The following is a 12,500-nucleotide window of genomic DNA, read 5'->3' as shown; positions in this document are numbered from 1 at the left end:
CATGGCTTGTCCGTCCGCTAAACGAGCGCTTAAAACAATTTATCTGTGCGCGTAACAAGACTGTCCCAGCAATTTAGACATGGTTCTTCAGGGCAAGTCCAACATTCCTTCCTCCACGGTTCCCTGGTCGGCATTTTCTCCTGCCCAGTGGTGTGGCTCTACTTAGGGGGAAAGTGGCCATGTTTTTGTAGCGCTGGATAACCCCTTTAAACCCCCCTTTCCCCGACCTGCTCTGTCGAGAGAAAGGGAGAAAAGACTTAAGGTCCCACCGAGATTTGAACTCGGATCGCTGGATTCAGAGTCCAGAGTGCTAACCATTACACCATGGAACCCTTGACAGCAAAGAAGCAGAATAATGCCGAAACAGTGACATTTAACGGTTGACCCCCCTCCTGTATGGAGTGTGTGCACACAGTATATGAAGTAAACTAAATTCTGTAGCCACTGCTGAGGAAAGGATCCGGCTGACTCGGCTTCCACGGGGAATTGCCGGCCGCAGAAATGACTGAGCCCTGAGAAGACGCAAGGTGCCACGCTTGCAGCAGGTAGCGTGGCCGAGCGGTCTAAGGTGCTGGATTAAGGCTCCAGTCTCTTCGGGGGCGTGGGTTCGAATCCCACCGCTGCCAGAGCATGTTTTTGTTTTCTGTCATATGCTGCTTCAGCCCACTCGCCACGGCCAGAAAATTCGGCCCGGTTTTTCATAGAGCTTTAAAAATCCCAAGCAGGGTCTTTATTTGGTTGACTCCTCCCGTGTGGAGTGTGTGCACACAGTATATGAAGTGAACCTATTTCTGTAGCCACTGCTGAGGAAAGGATTGGGCTGACTTAGCTTCCACAGGGAGTCGCCAGCCACAGAAAGGTCTGAGCCCCGAGGAGGCGCAATGCGCTCAGCCTTGCAGCCAGTAGCGTGGCCGAGCGGTCTAGGCGCTGGATTTAGGCTCCAGTCTCTTTGGAGGCGTGGGTTCGAATCCCACCGCTGCCAAAGCATGCATTAGTTTTTCTGTCACATGCTCCTCCTATGGATCCCATAACCATTAAGGGTCTTTTACGCGGGCCGATAATCGTCCAGAAAAAATCGTTGAATCGTTCGAATTTAAGCAATCATTTTCTAATGAAAAAGCGTCAAGTAGTAAAGGACGAAGTAAAAATGGTTGGTATGTCATTGATCGCCCCTTTTGAGCTGAACTCAAAATCATGGCTTGTCGTCCGCTAAACGAGCGCTTAAACAATTTATCTGTGCGCGTAACAAGACTGTCCCAGCAATTTAGACATGGTTCTTCAGGGCAAGTCCAACATTCCTTCCTCCACGGTTCCCTGGTCGGCATTTTCCTCCTGCCCCAGTGGTGTGGCTCTACTTAGGGGGAAAGTGGCCATGTTTTTGTAGCGCTGGATAACCCCTTTAAACCCCCCTTCCCCCGACCTGCTCTGTCGAGAGAAAGGGAGAAAAGACTTAAGGTCCCACCGAGATTTGAACTCGGATCGCTGGATTCAGAGTCCAGAGTGCTAACCATTACACCATGGAACCCTTGACAGCAAAAAAGCAGAATAATGCCGAAACAGTGACATTTAACGGTTGACCCCCCCTCCTGTATGGAGTGTGTGCACACAGTATATGAAGTAAACTAAATTCTGTAGCCACTGCTGAGGAAAGGATCCGGCTGACTCGGCTTCCACGGGGAATTGCCGGCCGCAGAAAGGACTGAGCCCTGAGAAGACGCAAGGTGCCACGCTTGCAGCAGGTAGCGTGGCCGAGCGGTCTAAGGCGCTGGATTAAGGCTCCAGTCTCTTCGGGGGCGTGGGTTCGAATCCCACCGCTGCCAGAGCATGTTTTGTTTTCTGTCATATGCTGCTTCAGCCCACTCGCCACGGCCAGAAAATTCGGCCCGGTTTTTCATAGAGCTTTAAAAATCCCAAGCAGGGTCTTTATTTGGTTGACTCCTCCCGTGTGGAGTGTGTGCACACAGTATATGAAGTGAACCTATTTCTGTAGCCACTGCTGAGGAAAGGATTGGGCTGACTTAGCTTCCACAGGGAGTCGCCAGCCACAGAAAGGTCTGAGCCCCGAGGAGGCGCAATGCGCTCAGCCTTGCAGCCGGTAGCGTGGCCGAGCGGTCTAAGGCGCTGGATTTAGGCTCCAGTCTCTTTGGAGGCGTGGGTTCGAATCCCACCGCTGCCAAAGCATGCATTAGTTTTTCTGTCACATGCTCCTCCCTATGGATCCCATAACCATTAAGGGTCGTTTACGCGGGCCGATAATCGTCCAGAAAAATCGTTGAATCGTTCGAATTTAAGCAATCATTTTCTAATGAAAAAGCGTCAAGTAGTAAAGGACGAAGTAAAAATGGTTGGTATGTCATTGATCGCCCCTTTTGAGCTGAACTCAAAATCATGGCTTGTCGTCCGCTAAACGAGCGCTTAAACAATTTATCTGTGCGCGTAACAAGACTGTCCCAGCAATTTAGACATGGTTCTTCAGGGCAAGTCCAACATTCCTTCCTCCACGGTTCCCTGGTCGGCATTTTCTCCTGCCCAGTGTGTGGCTCTACTTAGGGGGAAAGTGCCATGTTTTTGTAGCGCTGGATAACCCCTTTAAACCCCCCTTCCCCGACCTGCTCTGTCGAGAGAAAGGGAGAAAAGACTTAAGGTCCCACCGAGATTCGAACTCGGATCGCTGGATTCAGAGTCCAGAGTGCTAACCATTACACCATGGAACCCTTGACAGCAAAGAAGCAGAATAATGCCGAAACAGTGACATTTAATGGTTGACCCCCCCTCCTGTATGGAGTGTGTGCACACAGTATATGAAGTAAACTAAATTCTGTAGCCACTGCTGAGGAAAGGATCCGGCTGACTCGGCTTCCACGGGGAATTGCCGGCCGCAGAAAGGACTGAGCCCTGAGAAGACGCAAGGTGCCACGCTTGCAGCAGGTAGCGTGGCCGAGCGGTCTAAGGCGCTGGATTAAGGCTCCAGTCTCTTCGGGGGCGTGGGTTCGAATCCCACCGCTGCCAGAGCATGTTTTTGTTTTCTGTCATATGCTGCTTCAGCCCACTCGCCACGGCCAGAAAATTCGGCCCGGTTTTTCATAGAGCTTTAAAAATCCCAAGCAGGGTCTTTATTTGGTTGACTCCTCCCGTGTGGAGTGTGTGCACACAGTATATGAAGTGAACCTATTTCTGTAGCCACTGCTGAGGAAAGGATTGGGCTGACTTAGCTTCCACAGGGAGTCGCCAGCCACAGAAAGGTCTGAGCCCCGAGGAGGCGCAATGCGCTCAGCCTTGCAGCCGGTAGCGTGGCCGAGCGGTCTAAGGCGCTGGATTTAGGCTCCAGTCTCTTTGGAGGCGTGGGTTCGAATCCCACCGCTGCCAAAGCATGCATTAGTTTTTCTGTCACATGCTCCTCCCTATGGATCCCATAACCATTAAGGGTCTTTTACGCGGGCCGATAATCGTCCAGAAAAATCGTTGAATCGTTCGAATTTAAGCAATCATTTTCTAATGAAAAAGCGTCAAGTAGTAAAGGACGAAGTAAAAATGGTTGGTATGTCATTGATCGCCCCTTTTGAGCTGAACTCAAAATCATGGCTTGTCGTCCGCTAAACGAGCGCTTAAACTATTTATCTGTGCGCGTAACAAGACTGTCCCAGCAATTTAGACATGGTTCTTCAGGGCAAGTCCAACATTCCTTCCCCACGGTTCCCTGGTCGGCATTTTCTCCTGCCCCAGTGGTGTGGCTCTACTTAGGGGGAAAGTTGGCCATGTTTTTGTAGCGCTGGATAACCCCTTTAAACCCCCCTTCCCCCGACCTGCTCTGTCGAGAGAAAGGGAGAAAAGACTTAAGGTCCCACCGAGATTCGAACTCGGATCGCTGGATTCAGAGTCCAGAGTGCTAACCATTACACCAAGGAACCCTTGACAGCAAAGAAGCAGAATAATGCCGAAACAGGGACATTTAATGGTTGACCCCCCTCCTGTATGGAGTGTGTGCACACAGTATATGAAGTAAACTAAATTCTGTAGCCACTGCTGAGGAAAGGATCCGGCTGACTCGGCTTCCACGGGGAATTGCCGGCCGCAGAAAGGACTGAGCCCTGAGAAGACGCAAGGTGCCACGCTTGCAGCAGGTAGCGTGGCCGAGCGGTCTAAGGCGCTGGATTAAGGCTCCAGTCTCTTCGGGGGCGTGGGTTCGAATCCCACCGCTGCCAGAGCATGTTTTTGTTTTCTGTCATATGCTGCTTCAGCCCACTCGCCACGGCCAGAAAATTCGGCCCGGTTTTTCATAGAGCTTTAAAAATCCCAAGCAGGGTCTTTATTTGGTTGACTCCTCCCGTGTGGAGTGTGTGCACACAGTATATGAAGTGAACCTATTTCTGTAGCCACTGCTGAGGAAAGGATTGGGCTGACTTAGCTTCCACAGGGAGTCGCCAGCCACAGAAAGGTCTGAGCCCCGAGGAGGCGCAATGCGCTCAGCCTTGCAGCCGGTAGCGTGGCCGAGCGGTCTAAGGCACTGGATTTAGGCTCCAGTCTCTTTGGAGGCGTGGGTTCGAATCCCACCGCTGCCAAAGCATGCATTAGTTTTTCTGTCACATGCTCCTCCCTATGGATCCCATAACCATTAAGGGTCTTTTACGCAGGGCCGATAATCGTCCAGAAAAATCGTTGAATCGTTCGAATTTAAGCAATCATTTTCTAATGAAAAAGCGTCAAGTAGTAAAGGACGAAGTAAAAATGGTTGGTATGTCATTGATCGCCCCTTTTTGAGCTGAACTCAAAATCATGGCTTGTCGTCCGCTAAACGAGCGCTTAAACTATTTATCTGTGCGCGTAACAAGACTGTCCCAGCAATTTAGACATGGTTCTTCAGGGCAAGTCCAACATTCCTTCCTCCACGGTTCCCTGGTCGGCATTTTCTCCTGCCCCAGTGGTGTGGCTCTACTTAGGGGGAAAGTGGCCATGTTTTTGTAGCGCTGGATAACCCCTTTAAACCCCCCTTCCCCGACCTGCTCTGTCGAGAGAAAGGGAGAAAAGACTTAAGGTCCCACCGAGATTCGAACTCGGATCGCTGGATTCAGAGTCCAGAGTGCTAACCATTACACCATGGAACCCTTGACAGCAAAGAAGCAGAATAATGCCGAAACAGGGACATTTAATGGTTGACCCCCCTCCTGTATGGAGTGTGTGCACACAGTATATGAAGTAAACTAAATTCTGTAGCCACTGCTGAGGAAAGGATCCGGCTGACTCGGCTTCCACGGGGAATTGCCGGCCGCAGAAAGGACTGAGCCCTGAGAAGACGCAAGGTGCCACGCTTGCAGCAGGTAGCGTGGCCGAGCGGTCTAAGGCGCTGGATTAAGGCTCCAGTCTCTTCGGGGGCGTGGGTTCGAATCCCACCGCTGCCAGAGCATGTTTTTGTTTTCTGTCATATGCTGCTTCAGCCCACTCGCCACGGCCAGAAAATTCGGCCCGGTTTTTCATAGAGCTTTAAAAATCCCAAGCAGGGTCTTTATTTGGTTGACTCCTCCCGTGTGGAGTGTGTGCACACAGTATATGAAGTGAACCTATTTCTGTAGCCACTGCTGAGGAAAGGATTGGGCTGACTTAGCTTCCACAGGGAGTCGCCAGCCACAGAAAGGTCTGAGCCCCGAGGAGGCGCAATGCGCTCAGCCTTGCAGCCGGTAGCGTGGCCGAGCGGTCTAAGGCGCTGGATTTAGGCTCCAGTCTCTTTGGAGGCGTGGGTTCGAATCCCACCGCTGCCAAAGCATGCATTAGTTTTTCTGTCACATGCTCCTCCCTATGGATCCCATAACCATTAAGGGTCTTTTACGCGGGCCGATAATCGTCCAGAAAAATCGTTGAATCGTTCGAATTTAAGCAATCATTTTCTAATGAAAAAGCGTCAAGTAGTAAAGGACGAAGTAAAAATGGTTGGTATGTCATTGATCGCCCCTTTTGAGCTGAACTCAAAATCATGGCTTGTCGTCCGCTAAACGAGCGCTTAAACAATTTATCTGTGCGCGTAACAAGACTGTCCCAGCAATTTAGACATGGTTCTTCAGGGAAAGTCCAACATTCCTTCCTCCACGGTTCCCTGGTCGGCATTTTCTCCTGCCCCAGTGGTGTGGCTCTACTTAGGGGGAAAGTGGCCATGTTTTTGTAGCGCTGGATAACCCCTTTAAACCCCCCTTCCCCCGACCTGCTCTGTCGAGAGAAAGGGAGAAAAGACTTAAGGTCCCACCAAGATTCGAACTCGGATCGCTGGATTCAGAGTCCAGAGTGCTAACCATTACACCATGGAACCCTTGACAGCAAAGAAGCAGAATAATGCCGAAACAGGGACATTTAATGGTTGACCCCCCCTCCTGTATGGAGTGTGTGCACACAGTATATGAAGTAAACTAAATTCTGTAGCCACTGCTGAGGAAAGGATCCGGCTGACTCGGCTTCCACGGGGAATTGCCGGCCGCAGAAAGGACTGAGCCCTGAGAAGACGCAAGGTGCCACGCTTGCAGCAGGTAGCGTGGCCGAGCGGTCTAAGGCGCTGGATTAAGGCTCCAGTCTCTTCGGGGGCGTGGGTTCGAATCCCACCGCTGCCAGAGCATGTTTTTGTTTTCTGTCATATGCTGCTTCAGCCCACTCGCCACGGCCAGAAAATTCGGCCCGGTTTTTCATAGAGCTTTAAAATCCCAAGCAGGGTCTTTATTTGGTTGACTCCTCCCGTGTGGAGTGTGTGCACACAGTATATGAAGTGAACCTATTTCTGTAGCCACTGCTGAGGAAAGGATTGGGCTGACTTAGCTTCCACAGGGAGTCGCCAGCCACAGAAAGGTCTGAGCCCCGAGGAGGCGCAATGCGCTCAGCCTAGCAGCCGGTAGCGTGGCCGAGCGGTCTAAGGCGCTGGATTTAGGCTCCAGTCTCTTTGGAGGCGTGGGTTCGAATCCCACCGCTGCCAAAGCATGCATTAGTTTTCCTGTCACATGCTCCTCCCTATGGATCCCATAACCATTAAGGGTCTTTTACGCGGGCCGATAATCGTCCAGAAAAATCGTTGAATCGTTCGAATTTAAGCAATCATTTTCTAATGAAAAAGCGTCAAGTAGTAAAGGACGAAGTAAAAATGGTTGGTATGTCATTGATCGCCCCTTTTGAGCTGAACTCAAAATCATGGCTTGTCGTCCGCTAAACGAGCGCTTAAACAATTTATCTGTGCGCGTAACAAGACTGTCCCAGCAATTTAGACATGGTTCTTCAGGGCAAGTCCAACATTCCTTCCTCCACGGTTCCCTGGTCGGCATTTTCTCCTGCCCCAGTGGTGTGGCTCTACTTAGGGGGAAAGTGGCCATGTTTTTGTAGCGCTGGATAACCCCTTTAAACCCCCTTCCCCCGACCTGCTCTGTCGAGAGAAAGGGAGAAAAGACTTAAGGTCCCACCGAGATTCGAACTCGGATCGCTGGATTCAGAGTCCAGAGTGCTAACCATTACACCATGGAACCCTTGACAGCAAAGAAGCAGAATAATGCCGAAACAGGGACATTTAAGTGTTGACCCCCCTCCTGTATGGAGTGTGTGCACACAGTATATGAAGTAAACTAAATTCTGTAGCCACTGCTGAGGAAAGGATCCGGCTGACTCGGCTTCCACGGGGAATTGCCGGCCGCAGAAAGGACTGAGCCCTGAGAAGACGCAAGGTGCCACGCTTGCAGCAGGTAGCGTGGCCGAGCGGTCTAAGGCGCTGGATTAAGGCTCCAGTCTCTTCGGGGGCGTGGGTTCGAATCCCACCGCTGCCAGAGCATGTTTTTGTTTTCTGTCATATGCTGCTTCAGCCCACTCGCCACGGCCAGAAAATTCGGCCCGGTTTTTCATAGAGCTTTAAAAATCCCAAGCAGGGTCTTTATTTGGTTGACTCCTCCCGTGTGGAGTGTGTGCACACAGTATATGAAGTGAACCTATTTCTGTAGCCACTGCTGAGGAAAGGATTGGGCTGACTTAGCTTCCACAGGGAGTCGCCAGCCACAAAAAAGGTCTGAGCCCCGAGGAGGCGCAATGCGCTCAGCCTTGCAGCCGGTAGCGTGGCCGAGCGGTCTAAGGCGCTGGATTTAGGCTCCAGTCTCTTTGGAGGCGCGGGTTCGAATCCCACCGCTGCCAAAGCATGCATTAGTTTTTCTGTCACATGCTCCTCCCTATGGATCCCATAACCATTAAGGGTCTTTTACGCGGGCCGATAATCGTCCAGAAAAATCGTTGAATCGTTCGAATTTAAGCAATCATTTTCTAATGAAAAAGCGTCAAGTATTAAAGGACGAAGTAAAAATGGTTGGTATGTCATTGATCGCCCCTTTTGAGCTGAACTCAAAATCATGGCTTGTCGTCCGCTAAACGAGCGCTTAAAACAATTTATCTGTGCGCGTAACAAGACTGTCCCAGCAATTTAGACATGGTTCTTTCAGGGCAAGTCCAACATTCCTTCCTCCACGGTTCCCTGGTCGGCATTTTCTCCTGCCCCAGTGGTGTGGCTCTACTTAGGGGGAAAGTGGCCATGTTTTTGTAGCGCTGGATAACCCCTTTAAACCCCCCCTTTCCCCGACCTGCTCTGTCGAGAGAAAGGGAGAAAAGACTTAAGGTCCCACCGAGATTTGAACTCGGATCGCTGGATTCAGAGTCCAGAGTGCTAACCATTACACCATGGAACCCTTGACAGCAAAGAAGCAGAATAATGCCGAAACAGTGACATTTAATGGTTGACCCCCCCTCCTGTATGGAGTGTGTGCACACAGTATATGAAGTAAACTAAATTCTGTAGCCACTGCTGAGGAAAGGATCCGGCTGACTCGGCTTCCACGGGGAATTGCCGGCCGCAGAAAGGACTGAGCCCTGAGAAGACGCAAGGTGCCACTGCTTGCAGCAGGTAGCGTGGCCGAGCGGTCTAAGGCGCTGGATTAAGGCTCCAGTCTCTTCGGGGGCGTGGGTTTCGAATCCCACCGCTGCCAGAGCATGTTTTTGTTTTCTGTCATATGCTGCTTCAGCCCACTCGCCACGGCCAGAAAATTCGGCCCGGTTTTTCATAGAGCTTTAAAATCCCAAGCAGGGTCTTTATTTGGTTGACTCCTCCCGTGTGGAGTGTGTGCACACAGTATATGAAGTGAACCTATTTCTGTAGCCACTGCTGAGGAAAGGATTGGGCTGACTTAGCTTCCACAGGGAGTCGCCAGCCACAGAAAGGTCTGAGCCCCGAGGAGGCGCAATGCGCTCAGCCTTGCAGCCGGTAGCGTGGCCGAGCGGTCTAAGGCGCTGGATTTAGGCTCCAGTCTCTTTGGAGGCGTGGGTTCGAATCCCACCGCTGCCAAAGCATGCATTAGTTTTTCTGTCACATGCTCCTCCCTATGGATCCCATAACCATTAAGGGTCTTTTACGCGGGCCGATAATCGTCCAGAAAAATCGTTGAATCGTTCGAATTTAAGCAATCATTTTCTAATGAAAAAGCGTCAAGTATTAAAGGACGAAGTAAAAAGGGTTGGTATGTCATTGATCGCCCCTTTTGAGCTGAACTCAAAATCATGGCTTGTCGTCCGCTAAACGAGCGCTTAAACAATTTATCTGTGCGCGTAACAAGACTGTCCCAGCAATTTAGACATGGTTCTTCAGGGCAAGTCCAACATTCCTTCCTCCACGGTTCCCTGGTCGGCATTTTCTCCTGCCCCAGTGGTGTGGCTCTACTTAGGGGGAAAGTTGGCCATGTTTTTGTAGCGCTGGATAACCCCTTTAAACCCCCCTTCCCCCGACCTGCTCTGTCGAGAGAAAGGGAGAAAAGACTTAAGGTCCCACCGAGATTCGAACTCGGATCGCTGGATTCAGAGTCCAGAGTGCTAACCATTACACCATGGAACCCTTGACAGCAAAGAAGCAGAATAATGCCGAAACAGGGACATTTAATGGTTGACCCCCCTCCTGTATGGAGTGTGTGCACACAGTATATGAAGTAAACTAAATTCTGTAGCCACTGCTGAGGAAAGGATCCGGCTGACTCGGCTTCCACGGGAATTGCCGGCCGCAGAAAGGACTGAGCCCTGAGAAGACGCAAGGTGCCACGCTTGCAGCAGGTAGCGTGGCCGAGCGGTCTAAGGTGCTGGATTAAGGCTCCAGTCTCTTCGGGGGCGTGGGTTCGAATCCCACCGCTGCCAGAGCATGTTTTTGTTTTCTGTCATATGCTGCTTCAGCCCACTCGCCACGGCCAGAAAATTCGGCCCGGTTATTCATAGAGCTTTAAAAATCCCAAGCAGGGTCTTTATTTGGTTGACTCCTCCCGTGTGGAGTGTGTGCACACAGTATATGAAGTGAACCTATTTCTGTAGCCACTGCTGAGGAAAGGATTGGGCTGACTTAGCTTCCACAGGGAGTCGCCAGCCACAGAAAGGTCTGAGCCCCGAGGAGGCGCAATGCGCTCAGCCTTGCAGCCGGTAGCGTGGCCGAGCGGTCTAAGGCGCTGGATTTAGGCTCCAGTCTCTTTGGAGGCCGTGGGTTCGAATCCCACCGCTGCCAAAGCATGCATTAGTTTTTCTGTCACATGCTCCTCCCTATGGATCCCATAACCATTAAGGGTCTTTTACGCGGGCCGATAATCGTCCAGAAAAATCGTTGAATCGTTCGAATTTAAGCAATCATTTTCTAATGAAAAAGCGTCAAGTATTAAAGGACGAAGTAAAAAAGGGTTGGTATGTCATTGATCGCCCCTTTTGAGCTGAACTCAAAATCATGGCTTGTCGTCCGCTAAACGAGCGCTTAAACAATTTATCTGTGCGCGTAACAAGACTGTCCCAGCAATTTAGACATGGTTCTTCAGGGCAAGTCCAACATTCCTTCCTCCACGGTTCCCTGGTCGGCATTTTCTCCTGCCCCAGTGGTGTGGCTCTACTTAGGGGGAAGGTGGCCATGTTTTTTGTAGCGCTGGATAACCCCTTTAAACCCCCCTTCCCCCGACCTGCTCTGTCGAGAGAAAGGGAGAAAAGACTTAAGGTCCCACCGAGATTCGAACTCGGATCGCTGGATTCAGAGTCCAGAGTGCTAACCATTACACCATGGAACCCTTGACAGCAAAGAAAGCAGAATAATGCCGAAACAGTGACATTTAACTGGTTGACCCCCCCTCCTGTATGGAGTGTGTGCACACAGTATATGAAGTAAACTAAATTCTGTAGCCACTGCTGAGGAAAGGATCCGGCTGACTCGGCTTCCACGGGGAATTGCCGGCCGCAGAAAGGACTGAGCCCTGAGAAGACGCAAGGTGCCACGCTTGCAGCAGGTAGCGTGGCCGAGCGGTCTAAGGCGCTGGATTAAGGCTCCAGTCTCTTCGGGGGCGTGGGTTCGAATCCCACCGCTGCCAGAGCATGTTTTTGTTTTCTGTCATATGCTGCTTCAGCCCACTCGCCACGGCCAGAAAATTCGGCCCGGTTATTCATAGAGCTTTAAAAATCCCAAGCAGGGTCTTTATTTGGTTGACTCCTCCCGTGTGGAGTGTGTGCACACAGTATATGAAGTGAACCTATTTCTGTAGCCACTGCTGAGGAAAGGATTGGGCTGACTTAGCTTCCACAGGGAGTCGCCAGCCACAGAAAGGTCTGAGCCCCGAGGAGGCGCAATGCGCTCAGCCTTGCAGCCGGTAGCGTGGCCGAGCGGTCTAAGGCGCTGGATTTAAGCTCCAGTCTCTTTGGAGGCGTGGGTTCGAATCCCACCGCTGCCAAAGCATGCATTAGTTTTTCTGTCACATGCTCCTCCCTATGGATCCCATAACCATTAAGGGTCTTTTACGCGGGCCGATAATCGTCCAGAAAAATTCGTTGAATCGTTCGAATTTAAGCAATCATTTTCTAATAAAAAAACGTCAAGTATTAAAGGACGAAGTAAAAATGGTTGGTATGTCATTGATCGCCCCTTTTGAGCTGAACTCAAAATCATGGCTTGTCGTCCGCTAAACGAGCGCTTAAACAATTTATCTGTGCGCGTAACAAGACTGTCCCAGCAATTTAGACATGGTTCTTAGGGCAAGTCCAACATTCCTTCCTCCACGGTTCCCTGGTCGGCATTTTCTCCTGCCCCAGTGGTGTGGCTCTACTTAGGGGGAAAGTGGCCATGTTTTTGTAGCGCTGGATAACCCCTTTAAACCCCCCTTCCCCCGACCTGCTCTGTCGAGAGAAAGGGAGAAAAGACTTAAGGTCCCACCGAGATTCGAACTCGGATCGCTGGATTCAGAGTCCAGAGTGCTAACCATTACACCATGGAACCCTTGACAGCAAAGAAGCAGAATAATGCCGAAACAGTGACATTTAATGGTTGACCCCCCCTCCTGTATGGAGTGTGTGCACACAGTATATGAAGTAAACTAAATTCTGTAGCCACTGCTGAGGAAAGGATCCGGCTGACTCGGCTTCCACGGGGAATTGCCGGCCGCAGAAAGGACTGAGCCCTGAGAAGACGCAAGGTGCCACGCTTGCAGCAGGTAGCGTGGCCGAGC

General features: G+C 51.0%; 32 non-coding genes across 32 annotated transcripts in view; 21 read left to right on the top strand and 11 right to left on the bottom strand.

Annotated features, from left to right (window-relative positions):
* Positions 1–260: 260 nt before the first annotated feature.
* TRNAQ-CUG (transfer RNA glutamine (anticodon CUG)) lies at positions 261–332 on the bottom strand. Its single transcript has one exon. It is a non-coding gene; the product is annotated as a tRNA-Gln (tRNA).
* A 212-nt stretch (positions 333–544) lies between these two features.
* Positions 545–626, top strand: TRNAL-AAG (transfer RNA leucine (anticodon AAG)). Its single transcript has one exon. It is a non-coding gene; the product is annotated as a tRNA-Leu (tRNA).
* Positions 627–901: 275 nt separating this feature from the next.
* Positions 902–982, top strand: TRNAL-UAG (transfer RNA leucine (anticodon UAG)). The gene has a single exon. It is a non-coding gene; the product is annotated as a tRNA-Leu (tRNA).
* A 471-nt stretch (positions 983–1,453) lies between these two features.
* On the bottom strand, positions 1,454–1,525 carry TRNAQ-CUG (transfer RNA glutamine (anticodon CUG)). Its single transcript has one exon. It is a non-coding gene; the product is annotated as a tRNA-Gln (tRNA).
* Positions 1,526–1,738: 213 nt separating this feature from the next.
* On the top strand, positions 1,739–1,820 carry TRNAL-AAG (transfer RNA leucine (anticodon AAG)). Its single transcript has one exon. It is a non-coding gene; the product is annotated as a tRNA-Leu (tRNA).
* A 274-nt stretch (positions 1,821–2,094) lies between these two features.
* Positions 2,095–2,176, top strand: TRNAL-UAG (transfer RNA leucine (anticodon UAG)). Its single transcript has one exon. It is a non-coding gene; the product is annotated as a tRNA-Leu (tRNA).
* A 466-nt stretch (positions 2,177–2,642) lies between these two features.
* On the bottom strand, positions 2,643–2,714 carry TRNAQ-CUG (transfer RNA glutamine (anticodon CUG)). The gene has a single exon. It is a non-coding gene; the product is annotated as a tRNA-Gln (tRNA).
* Positions 2,715–2,927: 213 nt separating this feature from the next.
* TRNAL-AAG (transfer RNA leucine (anticodon AAG)) lies at positions 2,928–3,009 on the top strand. The gene has a single exon. It is a non-coding gene; the product is annotated as a tRNA-Leu (tRNA).
* Positions 3,010–3,284: 275 nt separating this feature from the next.
* On the top strand, positions 3,285–3,366 carry TRNAL-UAG (transfer RNA leucine (anticodon UAG)). The gene has a single exon. It is a non-coding gene; the product is annotated as a tRNA-Leu (tRNA).
* Positions 3,367–3,836: 470 nt separating this feature from the next.
* Positions 3,837–3,908, bottom strand: TRNAQ-CUG (transfer RNA glutamine (anticodon CUG)). The gene has a single exon. It is a non-coding gene; the product is annotated as a tRNA-Gln (tRNA).
* A 212-nt stretch (positions 3,909–4,120) lies between these two features.
* On the top strand, positions 4,121–4,202 carry TRNAL-AAG (transfer RNA leucine (anticodon AAG)). The gene has a single exon. It is a non-coding gene; the product is annotated as a tRNA-Leu (tRNA).
* A 275-nt stretch (positions 4,203–4,477) lies between these two features.
* On the top strand, positions 4,478–4,559 carry TRNAL-UAG (transfer RNA leucine (anticodon UAG)). Its single transcript has one exon. It is a non-coding gene; the product is annotated as a tRNA-Leu (tRNA).
* Positions 4,560–5,030: 471 nt separating this feature from the next.
* On the bottom strand, positions 5,031–5,102 carry TRNAQ-CUG (transfer RNA glutamine (anticodon CUG)). The gene has a single exon. It is a non-coding gene; the product is annotated as a tRNA-Gln (tRNA).
* Positions 5,103–5,314: 212 nt separating this feature from the next.
* TRNAL-AAG (transfer RNA leucine (anticodon AAG)) lies at positions 5,315–5,396 on the top strand. The gene has a single exon. It is a non-coding gene; the product is annotated as a tRNA-Leu (tRNA).
* Positions 5,397–5,671: 275 nt separating this feature from the next.
* On the top strand, positions 5,672–5,753 carry TRNAL-UAG (transfer RNA leucine (anticodon UAG)). The gene has a single exon. It is a non-coding gene; the product is annotated as a tRNA-Leu (tRNA).
* Positions 5,754–6,223: 470 nt separating this feature from the next.
* TRNAQ-CUG (transfer RNA glutamine (anticodon CUG)) lies at positions 6,224–6,295 on the bottom strand. The gene has a single exon. It is a non-coding gene; the product is annotated as a tRNA-Gln (tRNA).
* Positions 6,296–6,508: 213 nt separating this feature from the next.
* TRNAL-AAG (transfer RNA leucine (anticodon AAG)) lies at positions 6,509–6,590 on the top strand. Its single transcript has one exon. It is a non-coding gene; the product is annotated as a tRNA-Leu (tRNA).
* A 274-nt stretch (positions 6,591–6,864) lies between these two features.
* Positions 6,865–6,946, top strand: TRNAL-UAG (transfer RNA leucine (anticodon UAG)). Its single transcript has one exon. It is a non-coding gene; the product is annotated as a tRNA-Leu (tRNA).
* A 469-nt stretch (positions 6,947–7,415) lies between these two features.
* On the bottom strand, positions 7,416–7,487 carry TRNAQ-CUG (transfer RNA glutamine (anticodon CUG)). Its single transcript has one exon. It is a non-coding gene; the product is annotated as a tRNA-Gln (tRNA).
* A 212-nt stretch (positions 7,488–7,699) lies between these two features.
* Positions 7,700–7,781, top strand: TRNAL-AAG (transfer RNA leucine (anticodon AAG)). Its single transcript has one exon. It is a non-coding gene; the product is annotated as a tRNA-Leu (tRNA).
* Positions 7,782–8,057: 276 nt separating this feature from the next.
* On the top strand, positions 8,058–8,139 carry TRNAL-UAG (transfer RNA leucine (anticodon UAG)). Its single transcript has one exon. It is a non-coding gene; the product is annotated as a tRNA-Leu (tRNA).
* A 473-nt stretch (positions 8,140–8,612) lies between these two features.
* On the bottom strand, positions 8,613–8,684 carry TRNAQ-CUG (transfer RNA glutamine (anticodon CUG)). The gene has a single exon. It is a non-coding gene; the product is annotated as a tRNA-Gln (tRNA).
* Positions 8,685–8,898: 214 nt separating this feature from the next.
* Positions 8,899–8,981, top strand: TRNAL-AAG (transfer RNA leucine (anticodon AAG)). Its single transcript has one exon. It is a non-coding gene; the product is annotated as a tRNA-Leu (tRNA).
* Positions 8,982–9,255: 274 nt separating this feature from the next.
* On the top strand, positions 9,256–9,337 carry TRNAL-UAG (transfer RNA leucine (anticodon UAG)). The gene has a single exon. It is a non-coding gene; the product is annotated as a tRNA-Leu (tRNA).
* A 471-nt stretch (positions 9,338–9,808) lies between these two features.
* Positions 9,809–9,880, bottom strand: TRNAQ-CUG (transfer RNA glutamine (anticodon CUG)). The gene has a single exon. It is a non-coding gene; the product is annotated as a tRNA-Gln (tRNA).
* Positions 9,881–10,091: 211 nt separating this feature from the next.
* TRNAL-AAG (transfer RNA leucine (anticodon AAG)) lies at positions 10,092–10,173 on the top strand. Its single transcript has one exon. It is a non-coding gene; the product is annotated as a tRNA-Leu (tRNA).
* A 275-nt stretch (positions 10,174–10,448) lies between these two features.
* On the top strand, positions 10,449–10,531 carry TRNAL-UAG (transfer RNA leucine (anticodon UAG)). The gene has a single exon. It is a non-coding gene; the product is annotated as a tRNA-Leu (tRNA).
* Positions 10,532–11,003: 472 nt separating this feature from the next.
* TRNAQ-CUG (transfer RNA glutamine (anticodon CUG)) lies at positions 11,004–11,075 on the bottom strand. The gene has a single exon. It is a non-coding gene; the product is annotated as a tRNA-Gln (tRNA).
* A 215-nt stretch (positions 11,076–11,290) lies between these two features.
* Positions 11,291–11,372, top strand: TRNAL-AAG (transfer RNA leucine (anticodon AAG)). The gene has a single exon. It is a non-coding gene; the product is annotated as a tRNA-Leu (tRNA).
* Positions 11,373–11,647: 275 nt separating this feature from the next.
* Positions 11,648–11,729, top strand: TRNAL-UAA (transfer RNA leucine (anticodon UAA)). The gene has a single exon. It is a non-coding gene; the product is annotated as a tRNA-Leu (tRNA).
* A 470-nt stretch (positions 11,730–12,199) lies between these two features.
* TRNAQ-CUG (transfer RNA glutamine (anticodon CUG)) lies at positions 12,200–12,271 on the bottom strand. The gene has a single exon. It is a non-coding gene; the product is annotated as a tRNA-Gln (tRNA).
* Positions 12,272–12,484: 213 nt separating this feature from the next.
* TRNAL-AAG (transfer RNA leucine (anticodon AAG)) overlaps positions 12,485–12,500 on the top strand; it is an 82-nt gene continuing 66 nt past the window's right edge. The window contains exon 1 of the tRNA in view: positions 12,485–12,500. This exon is cut by the window's right edge and continues 66 nt beyond it. This is a non-coding gene — a tRNA (tRNA-Leu).

This window comes from Dendropsophus ebraccatus, chromosome 1 (assembly GCF_027789765.1).
Source record: "Dendropsophus ebraccatus isolate aDenEbr1 chromosome 1, aDenEbr1.pat, whole genome shotgun sequence".
In the NCBI taxonomy this organism is placed as follows: Eukaryota; Metazoa; Chordata; class Amphibia; order Anura; family Hylidae; genus Dendropsophus; species Dendropsophus ebraccatus.
Note: the sequence above shows the minus strand (reverse complement) of the source record. Positions and strands in the feature narration are given on the sequence as shown.